Source organism: Trichomycterus rosablanca, unplaced genomic scaffold (assembly GCF_030014385.1).
Source record: "Trichomycterus rosablanca isolate fTriRos1 unplaced genomic scaffold, fTriRos1.hap1 scaffold_215, whole genome shotgun sequence".
NCBI classification, from domain to species: Eukaryota; Metazoa; Chordata; class Actinopteri; order Siluriformes; family Trichomycteridae; genus Trichomycterus; species Trichomycterus rosablanca.
In genome coordinates, this window is record NW_026947043.1 from 42,501 (window position 1) to 57,397 (window position 14,897).

Here is a 14,897-nt window from a genome sequence, read left to right on the forward strand (position 1 = left end):
TTGCATCTATTTAGAAAATGTGCAATGGTGCAATGGTTCAATAAAATCAATCCATCAATCAATCAATGGATGGCTGACTGGATGGCTGGCTGGCTGACTGGATGGCTGGCTGGCTGACTGGCTGGCTGACTGGCTGGCTGGCTGACTGGCTGGCTGGCTGACTGGCTGGCTGGCTGACTGGCTGGCTGACTGGCTGGCTGACTGGCTGGCTTGGATGGATGGATTGGATGGATGGATGGATGGATGGATGGATGGATTGGCTCTTTCGACTGCAAAACATACCACACCGTGACACAGGGCCCACTTTTCAGTCTCTTTATTCACACATCACAACATAGACGACACACTACCACACATGCTTCCATCATCCACGTCACGACGTTTCTTGCCTTCTTCACTTAGTGCTTTCATCTTACTTCTCTTTTCAATCCATCGATCGATCCATAGATCCATCAAGCTTGGACCGATGGATCCAGCAATCGAACCGCACTCTCACTCCACGTTTCTTTCACCGTCCGTTCACGCAGCTACGGGGAGCCCGGGCCGGCACCGGGCCCGCGTGTCCGTCTTCGCGTCTCTTCGTCGGGCCGGCGGGTGCGGCTCCCCTCGGCCTTCTGCCCGGCGAGAGGAGCCGCGGCCGTGACCGAGGGGATTCGGTCCTCTCGCGTGTCTTACACGACGGTGCGCGCCAGAGGGTCGTGTGCCGGGATCGCCGCGGGAGAGAAGCCGTCCTACCTCGTCTACGGCGTGTCTCGAGGCTCGGTCCAGAGTGTGTCGGTCGGACCCGTTCGTTTTCTCCGGCTTTTCCTAAAACGAGAGTGCACGGTCAGGAGCGACGACAAAGGTAGATGGAGGAGGAGGAGGAGCAGCAGTCATAGAGGGAGAACGAGTAGCAGGACGAGGAGGAGGAGGAGTAGAAGCATGAGTAAGAAGAGGAGGAGGAGTAGAAGCATGAATAAGAGGAACAGGAGGAGGAGGAGGAGGAGAATTGGGAGGAGGAGGAGGAGTAGAAGCATGAGTAAGAAGAGGAGGAGGAGTAGAAGCATGAATAAGAGGAGCAGCAGGAGGAGGAGGAGGAGGAGAATTGGGAGGAGGAGGAGGAGTAGAAGCATGAGTAAGAAGAGGAGGAGGAGTAGAAGCATGAATAAGAGGAGCAGCAGGAGGAGGAGGAGGAGGAGAATTGGGAGGAGGAGGAGGAGTAGAAGCATGAGTAAGAAGAGGAGGAGGAGTAGAAGCATGAATAAGAGGAGCAGCAGGAGGAGGAGGAGGAGGAGAATTGGGAGGAGGAGGAGGAGTAGAAGCATGAGTAAGAAGAGGAGGAGGAGTAGAAGCATGAATAAGAGGAGCAGCAGGAGGAGGAGGAGGAGGAGAATTGGGAGGAGGAGGAGGAGTAGAAGCATGAGTAAGAAGAGGAGGAGGAGTAGAAGCATGAATAAGAGGAGCAGGAGGAGGAGGAGGAGGAGGAGAATTGGCAGGAGGAGGAGGAGGAGAATTGGGAGGAGGAGGAGAATTGGGAGGAGGAGGAGAACAATTGGGAGGAGCAAGAGGAGAACAATTGGGAGGAGCAGGAGGAGAACAATTGGGAGGAGGAGGAGAACAATTGGGAGGAGGAGGAGGAGTACAAGGACGAGGAGTAGAGGGAGTACATCAGAGCTGAAGGTACCTACCCATGTTGTTTTCCCGTGCTGCTGCCGCTACTGCTGCCGATGGCCCTCGGCGGTAGCTCCTGTACAAAGAGAGCACACGTTGTGATCGGCCCGTGCCGACGTGTACGAGTCGACGTCTATCACGAGACACCAACCCCCCCCCCCCCCCCCCCACTTCATCGATACGACACGCAGCCTAACGGATCGACTCTCATCTCTGTACTCTACTACTTTCTCTACTGATGTCTCCACCACTTGATGATACAGCATCGTGTCACGCACGCTAACGTCATTTACTGTGTATCGACTAGAACCGCCTATCGACGAGTCGTCATTAACATCCGTCTTCCGCTTCGTGTACCGGATCGGCCATGCCCGTCAGGGTCCCGGACGAACGGTTCGAGTGACTCTACCTTGTCCCGTGCCTTCGTTTCCACACCTCCGCCACCTCGCAGGACGAGGGACCCGTAGCGTCCCCGCCGGACGGGCGGCTCTCGCGGCGCCCGGGTGACCCGACCCTCGCGGTACGCGAGTGGCCGAAGCCGGCGGCGGAGTAGACGCACGACGGTGTTTGGGTCGAGAACATTAATAACATGACTACTAGTCGATGACTTATCAGAATACGTGTCATCGAAATATACAGAGAGTGCACAGCCATCTATGTAACCTGCTTAACATTACTACACCTGTGTATGTGTGTATATATATATACAGTGCCTTGCAAAAGTATTCAGCCCCCTTGAACTTTTCAACCTTTTGCCACATTTCAGGCTTCAAACATAACGATATGAAATTGTAATTTTTTGTGAACAATCAACAACAAGTGGGACACAATCGTGAAGTGGAACGAAATTTATTGGATATTTTAAACTTTTTTTAGAAATAAAAAACTGAAAAGTGGGCCGTGCAATATTATTCGGCCCCCTTGCGTCAATACTTTGTAGCGCCACCTTTTGCTGCGATTACAGCTGCAAGTCGCTTGGGGTATGTCTCTATCAGTTTTGCACATCGAGAGACTGAAATTTTTGCCCATTCTTCCTTGCAAAACAGCTCGAGCTCAGTGAGGTCGGATGGAGAGCGTTCGTGAACGGCAGTTTTCAGCTCTTTCCACAGATTCTCGATGGGATTCAGGTCTGGACTTTGACTTGGCCATTCTAACACCTGGATACGTTTATTTGTGAACCATTCCATTGTAGATTTTGCTTTATGTTTTGGATCATTGTCTCGTTGGAAGATAAATCTCCGTCCCAGTCTCAGGTCTTTTGCAGACTCCAACAGGTTTTCTTCCAGAATGGTCCTGTATTCGGCTCCATCCATCTTCCCATCAATTTTAACCATCTTCCCTGTCCCTGCTGAAGAAAAGCAGGCCCGAACCATGATGCTGCCACCACCATGTTTGACAGTGGGGATGGTGTGTTCAGGGTGATGAGCTGTGTTGCTTTTACGCCAAACATAACGTTTTGCGTCGTGGCCAAAAAGTTCGATTTTGGTTTCATCTGACCAGAGCACCTTCTTCCACATGTTTGGTGTGTCTCCCAGGTGACTTTTTATAGATATCTTTGAGAAATGGCTTTCTTCTTGCCACTCTTCCATAAAGGCCAGATTTGTGCAGTGTACGACTGATCGTGTCCTATGGACAGAGTCTCCCACCTCAGCTGTAGATCTCTGCAGTTCATTCAGAGTGATCATGGGCCTCTTGGCCGCATCTCTGATCGGTCTTCTCCTCGTTCGAGCTGAAAGTTTAGGGGGACGGCCGGGTCTTGGTAGATTTGCAGTGGTCTGATACTCCTTCCATTTCAATATGATCGCTTGCACAGTGCTCCTTGAGATGTTTAAAGCTTGGGAAATCTTTTTGTATCCAAATCCGGCTTTAAACTTCTCCACAACAGTATCTCGGACCTGCCTGGTGTGTTCCTTGGTCTTCGTGATGCTCTCTGCGCTTTAAACAGAACTCTGAGACTATCACAGAGCAGGTGCATTTATACGGAGACTTGATTACACACAGGTGGATTCTATTTATCACCATCAGTCATTTAGGTCAACACTGGATCATTCGGAGATCCTCACTGAACTTCTGGAGTGAGTTTGCTGCACTGAAAGTAAAGGGGCTGAATAATATTGCACGCCCCACTTTTTAGTTTTTTATTTCTAAAAAAAGTTTAAAATATCCAATAAATTTCGTTCTACTTCACGATTGTGTCCCACTTGTTGTTGATTCTTCACAAAAAATTACAATTTCATATCGTTATGTTTGAAGCCTGAAATGTGGCAAAAGGTTGAAAAGTTCAAGGGGGCTGAATACTTTTGCAAGGCACTGTATATATATATATATATATATATATACATATATATACATATATATATATATATATACATATATATAGATATATAGATATATAGATATGTCATATATATATATATATATATATATATATATATATATATATATATATATATATATATACAGTGTATCACAAAAGTGAGTACACCCCTCACATTTCTGCAGATCTTTCATTAGATCTTTTCATGGGACGACACTATACACATGAAACTCGGATAGAACTTAGAGTAGTCGGTGTACAACTTGTATAGCGGTGTAGATTTACTGTCTTCTGAAAATAACTCGACACACAGCCATTCATGTCTAAATGGCTGGCGACACGAGTGAGTACACCCCACAGCGGACGTGTCCAAATTGTGCCCAAAGTGTCAAAGTGTCCAAGTGGCTTCCTTCCGGGACGACGACCGTGCAGACCGGGTCGATGCGGTGAGCGGCGTACGGTCCGAGCGCCGACGGGCCGACCTCCCGCGTCTTCGACCTCTGCGGCGATGCCGGCAGCACTCGTGTGTCTGTTTTTTAAAGCCGACCTCTGGATATGACGCCGGACACGTGCACTCGACTTCTTCGGTCGACCCCGGCGAAGCCACCTGTCCCGGAAGACGGCCGTATGACCTCGGCCACCGTGCTGTAGCTCGGTTTCGGGGTGTTAGGGATCTCCTTAGAGCCAAGGCCATCTTTGTGGAGAGCGACGATTCTATTTCTCACATCCTCAGAGAGTTCTTTGCCATGAGGTGCCGTGTTGAATATCCAGTGGCCGGTATGAGAGAATTGTACCCAAAACACCAAATTGAACAGCCCCGCTCCCCATTTACACCTGGGACCTCGACACGTGACGCCAGGGAGGGACGACGACACGTTCGGGCACGATTTGGACACGTTCGCTGTGGGGTAGACTCACTTATCTTGCCAGCTATTTAGACATGAATGGCTGTGTGTCGAGTTATTTTCAGAAGACGGTAAATCTACACCGCTATACGAAGCTGTACACTGACTACTCTAAGTTATATCCAAGTTTCATGTCTATAGTGTCGTCCCATGAAAAGATATAAGGAAATATTTGCAGAAATGTGAGGGGTGTACTGACTTTTGTGATACACTGTATATATACTGACAAAATAACTGAAACACCTGTCATTTTAGTGTGGGAGGTTTCATGGCTAAATTGGACCAGTCTGGTGGCCAATCTTCATTAATTGCACATTGCACCAGTAAGAGCAGAGTGTGAAGGTTCAATTAGCAGGGTAAGAGCAGTTTTGCTCAAAATATTGCAATGCACACAACATTATGGGTGACATACCAGAGTTCAAAAGAGGACAAATTGTTGGTGCACGTCTTGCTGGCGCATCTGTGACCGAGACAGCGAGTCTTTGTGATGTATCGAGAGCCACGGTATCCAGGGTAATGTCAGCATACCACCAAGAAGGACAAACCACATCCGACAGGATTAACTGTGGACGCAAGAGGAAGCTGTCTGAAAGGGATGTTCGGGTGCTGACCCGGATCGTATCCAAAAAACATAAAACCACGGCTGCCCAAATCACGGCAGAATTAAATGTGCACCTCGACTCTCCTGTTTCCACCGGGACTGTCCGTCGGGAGCTCCACGGGGTCGATATACACGGCCGGGCTGCTATAGCCAAACCTTTGGTCACTCGTGCCAATTTCAATGGTGCAAGGAGCGCAAATCTTGGGCTGTGGACAATGTGAAACATGTATTGTTCTCTGATGAGTCCACCTTTACTGTTTTCCCCACATCCGGGAGAGTTACGGTGTGGAGAAGCCCCGAAGAAGCGTACCACCCAGACTGTTGCATGCCCAGAGTGAAGCATGGGGGTGGATCAGTGATGGTTTGGGCTGCCGTATCATGGCATTCCCTTGGCCCGATACTTGTGCTAGATGGGCGCGTCACTGCCGAGGACTACCGAACCATTCTGGAGGACCATGTGCATCCAATGGCGGTGCCGTGTATCAGGATGACGATGCACCGATACACACAGCAAGACTGGTGAAAGATTGGTTTGATGAACATGAAAGTGAAGTTGAACATCTCCCATGGCCTGCACAGTCACCAGATCTAAATATTATTGAGCCACTTTGGGGTGTTCTGGAGAAGCGAGTCAGGAAACGTTTTTTTCCACCAGCATCACGTAGTGACCTGGCCACTATCCTGCAAGAAGAATGGCTTAAAATCCCTCTGACCACTGTGCAGGACTTGTATATGTCATTTCCAAGACGAATTGATGCTGTATTGGCCGCAAAAGGAGGCCCTACACCATACTAATAAATTATTGTGGTCTAAAACCAGGTGTTTCAGTTATTTTGTCCAACCCCTGTAGATATATATATATATATATATATATATATATATATATATATATACAGTGTATCACAAAAGTGAGTACAGCCCTCACATTTCTGCAGATATTTAAGTATATCTTTTCATGGGACAACACTGACAAAATGAAAATTTGACACAATGAAAAGTAGTCTGTGTGCAGCTTATATAACAGTGTACATTTATTCTTCCCTCAAAATAACTCAAAATACAGCCATTAATGTCTAAACCACCGGCAACAAAAGTGAGTACACCCCTAAGAGACTACACCCCTAAATGTCCAAATTGAGCACTGCTTGTCATTTTCCCTCCAAAATGTCATGTGATTTGTTAGTGTTACTAGGTCTCAGGTATGCATAGGGAGCAGGTGTGTTCAATTTAGTAGTACAGCTCTCACACTCTCTCATACTGGTCACTGAAAGTTCCAACATGGCACCTCATGGCAAATAACTCTCTGAGGATCTTAAAAGACGAATTGTTGCGCTACATGAAGATGGCCAAGGCTACAAGAAGATTGCCAACACCCTGAAACTGAGCTGCAGCACAGTGGCCAAGATCATCCAGCGTTTTAAAAGAGCAGGGTCCACTCAGAACAGACCTCGCGTTGGTCGTCCAAAGAAGCTGAGTGCACGTGCTCAGCGTCACATCCAACTGCTGTCTTTGAAAGATAGGCGCAGGAGTGCTGTCAGCATTGCTGCAGAGATTGAAAAGGTGGGGGGTCAGCCTGTCAGTGCTCAGACCATACGCCGCACACTACATCAAATTGGTCTGCATGGCTGTCACCCCAGAAGGAAGCCTCTTCTGAAGTCTTTACACAAGAAAGCCCGCAAACAGTTGCTGAAGACATGTCAACAAAGGACATGGATTACTGGAACCATGTCCTATGGTCTGATGAGACCAAGATTAATTTGTTTGGTTCAGATGGTCTCAAGCATGTGTGGTGGCAATCAGGTGAGAAGTACAAAGATAAGTGTGTCATGCCTACAGTCAAGCATGGTGGTGGGAATGCCATGGTCTGGGGCTGCATGAGTGCAGCAGGTGTTGGGGAGTTACATTTCATTGAGGGACACATGAACTCCAATATGTACTGTGAAATACTGAAGCAGAGCATGATCCCCTCCCTCCGGAAACTGGTTCGCAGGGCAGTGTTCCAGCATGATAATGACCCCAAACACACCTCTAAGACGACCACTGCTTTATTGAAGAGGCTGAGGGTAAAGGTGATGGACTGGCCAAGCATGTCTCCAGACCTAAACCCAATAGAACATCTTTGGGGCATCCTCAAGCGGAAGGTGGAGGAGCGCAAAGTCTCGAATATCCGCCAGCTCCGTGATGTCGTCATGGAGGAGTGGAAAAGCATTCCAGTGGCAACCTGTGAAGCTCTGGTAAACTCCATGCCCAGGAGAGTTAAGGCAGTTCTGGGAAATAATGGTGGCCACACAAAATATTGACACTTCAGGAACTTTCACTAAGGGGTGTACTCACTTTTGTTGCAGGTGGTTTAGACATTAATGGCTGTATATTGAGTTATTTTGAGGGAAGAATAAATTTACACTGTTATATAAGCTGCACACAGACTACTTTTCATTGTGTCAAAGTGTCATTTTGTCAGTGTTGTCCCATGAAAAGATATACTTAAATATCTGCAGAAATGTGAGGGGTGTACTCACTTTTGTGATACACTGTATATACAGTGGCTTGCAAAAGTATTCATACCCCTTGAACTTTTCCATATTTTGTCACATTACAACCACAAACATAAATATATTTCACTGCAATTTGATGGGAAAGACCAACACAAAGTGGTATACGATTGTGAAGTGGAAGGAAAATTATACATGATTCAAAACATTTTTTACAAATACAAAACTGAAAAGTGCCGTGTGCAAAAGTATCCAGCCCCCTTTTCTCTGAGTGCAACCAATCGCATTCGGAAGTTGCCCGATGGCTGCTAACGACTGAAAAGAGTCCACCCGTGTGTGATCTGATCTCGGTACGAATACGGCCGCTCCGTGACGGCCTCGGAGGTCGGTTAGGAGAATATCGGGGAGTGAACAGCATTATCGAGTCCAAGGAACACACCAGACAGGTCAGGAATGAGGTTGTGGAGAAGTTTAAAGCAGGCTTAGGCTATAAAAAGATCTCCCAAGCTTTGAACGTCTCACGGAGCACTGTTCGATCCATTATCCGGAAATGGAAAGAGTATGGCGCGACTGGAAACCTACCGAGACGAGGCCGTCCACCTAAACTTACAGGCCGGACGAGGAGAGCGCCGATCGGAGACGCAGCCGAGAGGCCCATGGTGACTCTGGACGGAATGCAGAGATCCACAGCTCGGGTGGGGGAATCTGTCCACGGGACAACTATTAGTCGTGCACTGCACGGATGTGGTCTTTATGGAAGAGTGGCGAGAAGAGAGCCGTTGTCAAAAGTCCCGTTTGCGGTTTGCCAGAAGCCACGTTGGGGACACAGCAAACATGTGGAACGAGGTGCTTTGGTCAGATGAGACCGACATTGAACTTTTTGGCCTAAATGCGAGACGCCACGTGTGGCGGAGAATTAACACTGCGCATCACTCTGAACACGCCGTCCCCACTGTCGGATATGGTGGTGGCAGCATCATGCACTGGGGCCGCTTCTCTTCGGCAGGGACAGGGAAGTTGGTCAAAGTTGATGGGAAGATGGATGGAGCCAAATACAGGGCAATCTTGGAAGAAAACCTGTTGGAGTCTGCAAAAGACTTGAGACCGGGGCGGAGGTTCACCTTCCGGCAGGACGACGACCCTAAACATAAAGCCAGGGCTACGATGGAATGGTTTCAAACAAAACATATTCATGTGTTACAATGGCCCGGTCAAAGTCCAGACCTAAAGAATCAGATCTGAAAACTGCTGTTCACAAACGCTCTCCATCGAATCGGACTGAGCTTGATTGAGCTTTTGCAAAGAAGAATGGGCAAAAATGTCAGTCACTAGATGTGCAAAGCTGGTGGAGACATACCCTAAAAGACTTGCAGCTGGAATTGCAGCAAAAGGTGGTTCCACAAAGTATTGACTCAGGGGGGCTGGATACTTTTGCACACCGCACTTTTCAGTTTTCTATTGGTAAAAAATGTTTGGAATCATGTATAACTTTCGTTCCACTTCACAATCGTATACCACTTCGTGTTGGTCTTTCACATTAAATTCCAGTGAAATATATTTATGTTTGTGGTTGTAATGTGACAAAATATGGAAAAGTTCAAGGGGTATGAATACTTTTGCAAGCCACAGGTGTATAGTAACAAAGTAATAATACTTCGTTACAGTACTTAAATAGTTTTTGGGAGTATTTTTACTGGAGTAGAAAAATTTTTGCCTACTTTGACTCTCACTTTACTACATTTACTAAAGAAAATGTGTACTTTTACTCCGATACATTTCACGTATGTCGATTCGTTACTCGTCTCACTAAAATAAAACGACAAGGATAGTTTTTAGCTAAACGACGTGACGTGTGACGGACTGCACGCAGGCTTGGCGAATCCGCGCTTCGAGTTAGAGCGGTGGTTAGACACATTACTGCGCGCGTGCAAACAAACTGTTCGCGTTCCGTGTGAAGCGCGTTGCTCCGTTCACCCAAACGCACGAAAATCCCGGAATATCAGAATCTCCGTCTAACTTCACCAAACACGCCGATGTCAGTCGAGAACGATCGATAGAGTAAAACGGCATCCGATTTTTTATCTCTTATTATTAGCGTCGAGATTGTTCAGATATCTAGCTACCATTTTCAATTACATCCCAACCGCAAATAAAACGGTTCACTACATTAGTTTAGAATGAATTCAGTGCAGACGTGAAGACACGTCCATTATTTACAAAAACTGATAAACAAACATTTCCTCAGATCACTTCTGTATTACACCGACAGTAAAAAGATTCAGGGTGTCGAGGAAAAGGCGTGCTGCGACCCTTTAATGGTCTCGACGATAAAAGAATGTTTCAAAGATTATTTCTTTGCTTTTACTAGTTTTTAACATTTCCAACTTTTCAGGGATGATTTTTCAGCTGCTGCTTCAAGCTGACATAAGTTAGAAATTGTGCTTTTTTAAAACGTGAATACCAATCATTTTTTTTTAGTTCAACACATGCCAATCAGGGAGTAGATCTGGCCAAAACGAGATGATTTAAATACAATTCATTCATTACTATTCATTCATTTTGCCAAAGTTCAGTGGTTATAGGTTGTTGAGATATATCTATGACTTGTACAACCCAAATCGAAACTTGGGACGGTATAGTAAATGCGAATAAAAAAGACCGTGTTTCTTACATTTACATTGATATCTTAAATGAACCCAGAATATTTCATGTTTTGTCTGGTCGACTTCATTACAATTCTTAACATAGACATTTGAAGCCTACAACACGTTCTAAAAAAGTTGGAAAGCTGGAAGTTAGAGCTGATAGTAAGGTAAAAAAAAAAAATAATGACATGATTTTAAACAGGTGATGTCAACAGCTGATTATAATGATGAATTGCACAAATCATGTTCAGATGGAAGAAAGAAAAAAAGGTCGTTAAGGTGGTTTACAGAATTAAAAGAACAATCTTCATATTTTTCTAAATGACCGCTTCAGTTTATACTAACACCATTTACTTTTTACTTCTACTTTTAATACTTCAGTACATTTTATATCAAATTACTTTTAATACTTAAGTACATTAAACATTAGATACTTTTAGACTTTTACTCAAGTAATATTCCATGAGGTGACTTTTACTTCTGTCTAAGTCCATTTCTGGTAAGATACTTGTACTTTTACTCAAGTACGGCCTTCAGGTACTTTATACACCACTGTATATACTGTATATATATATACACACACACACACACACACATATACTGTGTATATATATATATATATTAGGGCTGTCGAAGTTAACGCGATAATAACGCATTAACGCGATCTCAATTTAACGCGATTAAAAAATATAGTGCCGTTAACGCAAATTCCTATTTGGCCCTGCGAGTCATCCGTAGTTCATGTTGAGGCTTGACTGTGCACGGCATCTCTCATTAAGACGGCGTTTCTGAAATGTAACCGAGCGTGGTAGTGATGTACTTTCTTAATAAATAAATAAATACACGCTATATTCACAAGTTTCGGGAGCATTTAACATTTTATTAACAACTTCTGTTACGGTACCGAATAGCTGACAGCTAGAGTCCTCGCGTTAGCCGAGCATGCTATTACATGCACTATGGAAGACCCAAAGGGTCAAAACACACTCACTTCGTGTAGAAACGTCCATCAAACCATTGTCACAATACAAGCACAGAAAAGTCTGTTACAATAACTACGCCTTATCCCACCTAAAGCACCGCTGATCTACAATGTTTGCTGATGGAGAAATTCTAACCTACAATCTGACATTTACTGCCTAGTATGTGAGTGAATAAAACTCCCTTACAGTTTTCTCTTGTCCCAGCAGTTTTTAACATCAGTACATTTAGCATAAAATGTGTTCACCATTTTAATTGTAACATTTCACTAAAAAATTCTTGTTTTATATAACATTTACACAGATTTTTTTTAATGCGATTAATCGCGATTAACTATATAAAATTCTGAGATTAATCGCGATTAAAATTTTTAATCGTTTGACAGCCCTAATATATATATATATATATATAAAGCAGTGGTCAATAAAGCAGTGGTCGTCTTAGAGGTGTGTTTGGGGTCATTATCATGCTGGAACACTGCCCTGCGACCCAGTTTCCGGAGGGAGGGGATCATGCTCTGCTTCAGTATTTCACAGTACATATTGAAGTTCATGTGTCCCTCAATGAAATGTAACTCCCCAACACCTGCTGCACTCATGCAGCCCCAGACCATGGCATTCCCACCACCATGCTTGACTGTAGGCATGACACACTTATCTTTGTACTCCTCACCTGATTGCCGCCACACATGCTTGAGACCATCTGAACCAAACAAATTAATCTTGGTCTCATCAGACCATAGGACATGGTTCCAGTAATCCATGTCCTTTGTTGACATGTCTTCAGCAAACTGTTTGCGGGCTTTCTTGTGTAGAGACTTCAGAAGAGGCTTCCTTCTGGGGTGACAGCCATGCAGACCAATTTGATGTAGTGTGCGGCGTATGGTCTGAGCACTGACAGGCTGACCCCCCACCTTTTCAATCTCTGCAGCAATGCTGACAGCACTCCTGCGCCTATCTTTCAAAGACAGCAGTTGGATGTGACGCTGAGCATGTGCACTCAGCTTCTTTGGACAACCAACGCGAGGTCTGTTCTGAGTGGATCCTGCTCTTTTAAAACGCTGGATGATCTTGGCCACTGTGCTGCAGCTCAGTTTCAGGGTGTTGGCAATCTTCTTGTAGTCTTGGCCATCTTCATGTAGCGCAACAATTCGTCTTTTAAGATCCTCAGAGAGTTATTTGCAATGAGGTGCCATGTTGGAACTTTCAGTTACCAGTATGAGAGAGTGTGAGAGCTGTACTACTAAATTGAACACACCTGCTCCCTATGCACACCTGAGACCTAGTAACACTAACAAATCACATGACATTTTGGAGGGAAAATGACAAGCAGTGCTCAATTTGGACATTTAGGGGTGTAGTCTCTTAGGGGTGTACTCACTTTTGTTGCCGGTGGTTTAGACATTAATGGCTGTATATTGAGTTATTTTGAGGGAAGAATAAATTTACACTGTTATATAAGCTGCACACAGACTACTTTTCATTGTGTCAAAGTGTCATTTTGTCAGTGTTGTCCCATGAAAAGATATACTTAAATATCTGCAGAAATGTGAGGGGTGTACTCACTTTTGTGATACACTGTATATATACACATATATATACACTTTTTTTTTTTTGGTCACCGGGGCCCATGAGCTCCTGGTTACGCCGCTGGTGTCGCATCTAGACATGAACAGGTAAAGATCCTCACTTTTGCCAGATGATGTCAACAGACTCTTTTTTTTTTTTTTGGAAGCTAGGACTGGCTGAAAGATGGGGAGCTGTTAACAGCTCTAGATAGGTATCAGCTGACTCTATAAATAATTTGGATCGAGTCATTTGATCATCGTTTTAGGATCGTTTTTATTGCCACACATCGTGCATGACTCGCGATCGAAATTGTGCACGACTGTCGATCTTTGCTCGGTTATTTGTTTTTAATCGATCGCGATGACATTTTTTCATGCGACAGCCCAAACATACACGTACATGTGGTACGGCCGTCACGCGATTCCATTCTGTCATCGAGATTGGTCACGATTCCATAACCCGATCGATCTCGTGCGAAAATAAACAGGCGCGACTTCGACGGTCGGACACGTTTCTATCGCGACGACGTGTCGTTTACCGATACGCGTCCGATACGTTTACCGTTACTTTATCACGTCGACTTTAGTTTTAGAAAGCCACCCGACTAGGAGCTCGTGGGCCCCGGTGCAAACGAACGTTTTGGGGCCCCCTCGACAGATAGCATGGACTACGGTCGGTGATCGTATGGACGGCGAGCGTAGAAACGACGAGGTGCTTTTAACGTTACGGCCGATCGGTGTATACTTACTCCGTACGTATACGTACATGTATCCCAGCTCGTTCGGAAGCCGCGGTCAGAGCGCGGGGTCGGCCGTCTCGCGGCGGGCGGGTCTCGCTCGAGGACCCGGCGGTGGCCGCGTGGCAGAGCCCCGACTTCGACCGCCGATCTTCCGGTCGACGGCCCGAAGGTCTACCCGCTGGGTCACCGCCGTCCGATCGGGTCTCGCGCTTGCCCTAAAGTCGTTCTGAAACGTTAACGATAATGATGACATACGTTCTGTTCGTAGATTAACGCTCAACAATCGAATAGACGGATCGTGATACACACGCACACACGGACGTACCGCAGATCGATCGACGTCTCTCGCCGCCGACGAGTCGTCGCCTCGCCTTCCGGTCCGGCGCACGCGCTCGCCCCTTCGGACGGCGCTCTGACGGGCCGCTCCGCCTCGGTCGGGATCCGTCCGAGGCCTCCAGACGAGCTCCTTCCTCCGCCGCCGTCGACGTGCGTCGTCCACGCTTCGCGATGAGACGCGCGTTGCTCGACGTGCGCTACCTGTACTCGACGGTCGCGTACAGATCGAACATCGTTACGTATAGACCTGTAGACTCCTGCCCGGAGTCTCGAGGGAGCAGCTTTACCTTTAAATCGTGACACAAAGTAAAGCCTTCACACTAACGATTTAATTCAGTCTTCATCAGATAGCATTTTATTTTGGGGGCAGCAGATCCAGAATGAACATCGGGGCATCGGGGCCGATGTGCAGTGAATAAAGAAGTACAATTAAACGGTTGGGGGAGATATGATGACGATGATAATAAGTGCAATCGCAATTCACTATTTAAAAATGATGTCACTCACTTGTAATTCACTTGTAACTTATATGATCCCGCCCCCCCTTGTAGATACATCGCTTGATGTTTACATTTGGTCTGGGTGGCCCTAATTCGCCCCGGGGGACGGGCCCGCGACGACTTTGCCTTCCGGTCCCAAAAGACGAACTCTGTACTGTACTCG

General features: G+C 46.1%; 1 long non-coding RNA gene across 1 annotated transcript; it reads right to left on the reverse strand.

Moving 5' to 3' along the window:
- Positions 1-729: 729 nt before the first annotated feature.
- On the reverse strand, positions 730-14,593 carry LOC134306725 (uncharacterized). Its single transcript, XR_010009418.1, has 4 exons — positions 14,224-14,593; positions 13,908-14,124; positions 1,668-1,726; positions 730-807 (listed from the first exon to the last, which is right to left on the reverse strand). It is a non-coding gene; the product is annotated as an uncharacterized LOC134306725 (long non-coding RNA).
- Between the last annotated feature and the right edge of the window lie 304 nt (positions 14,594-14,897).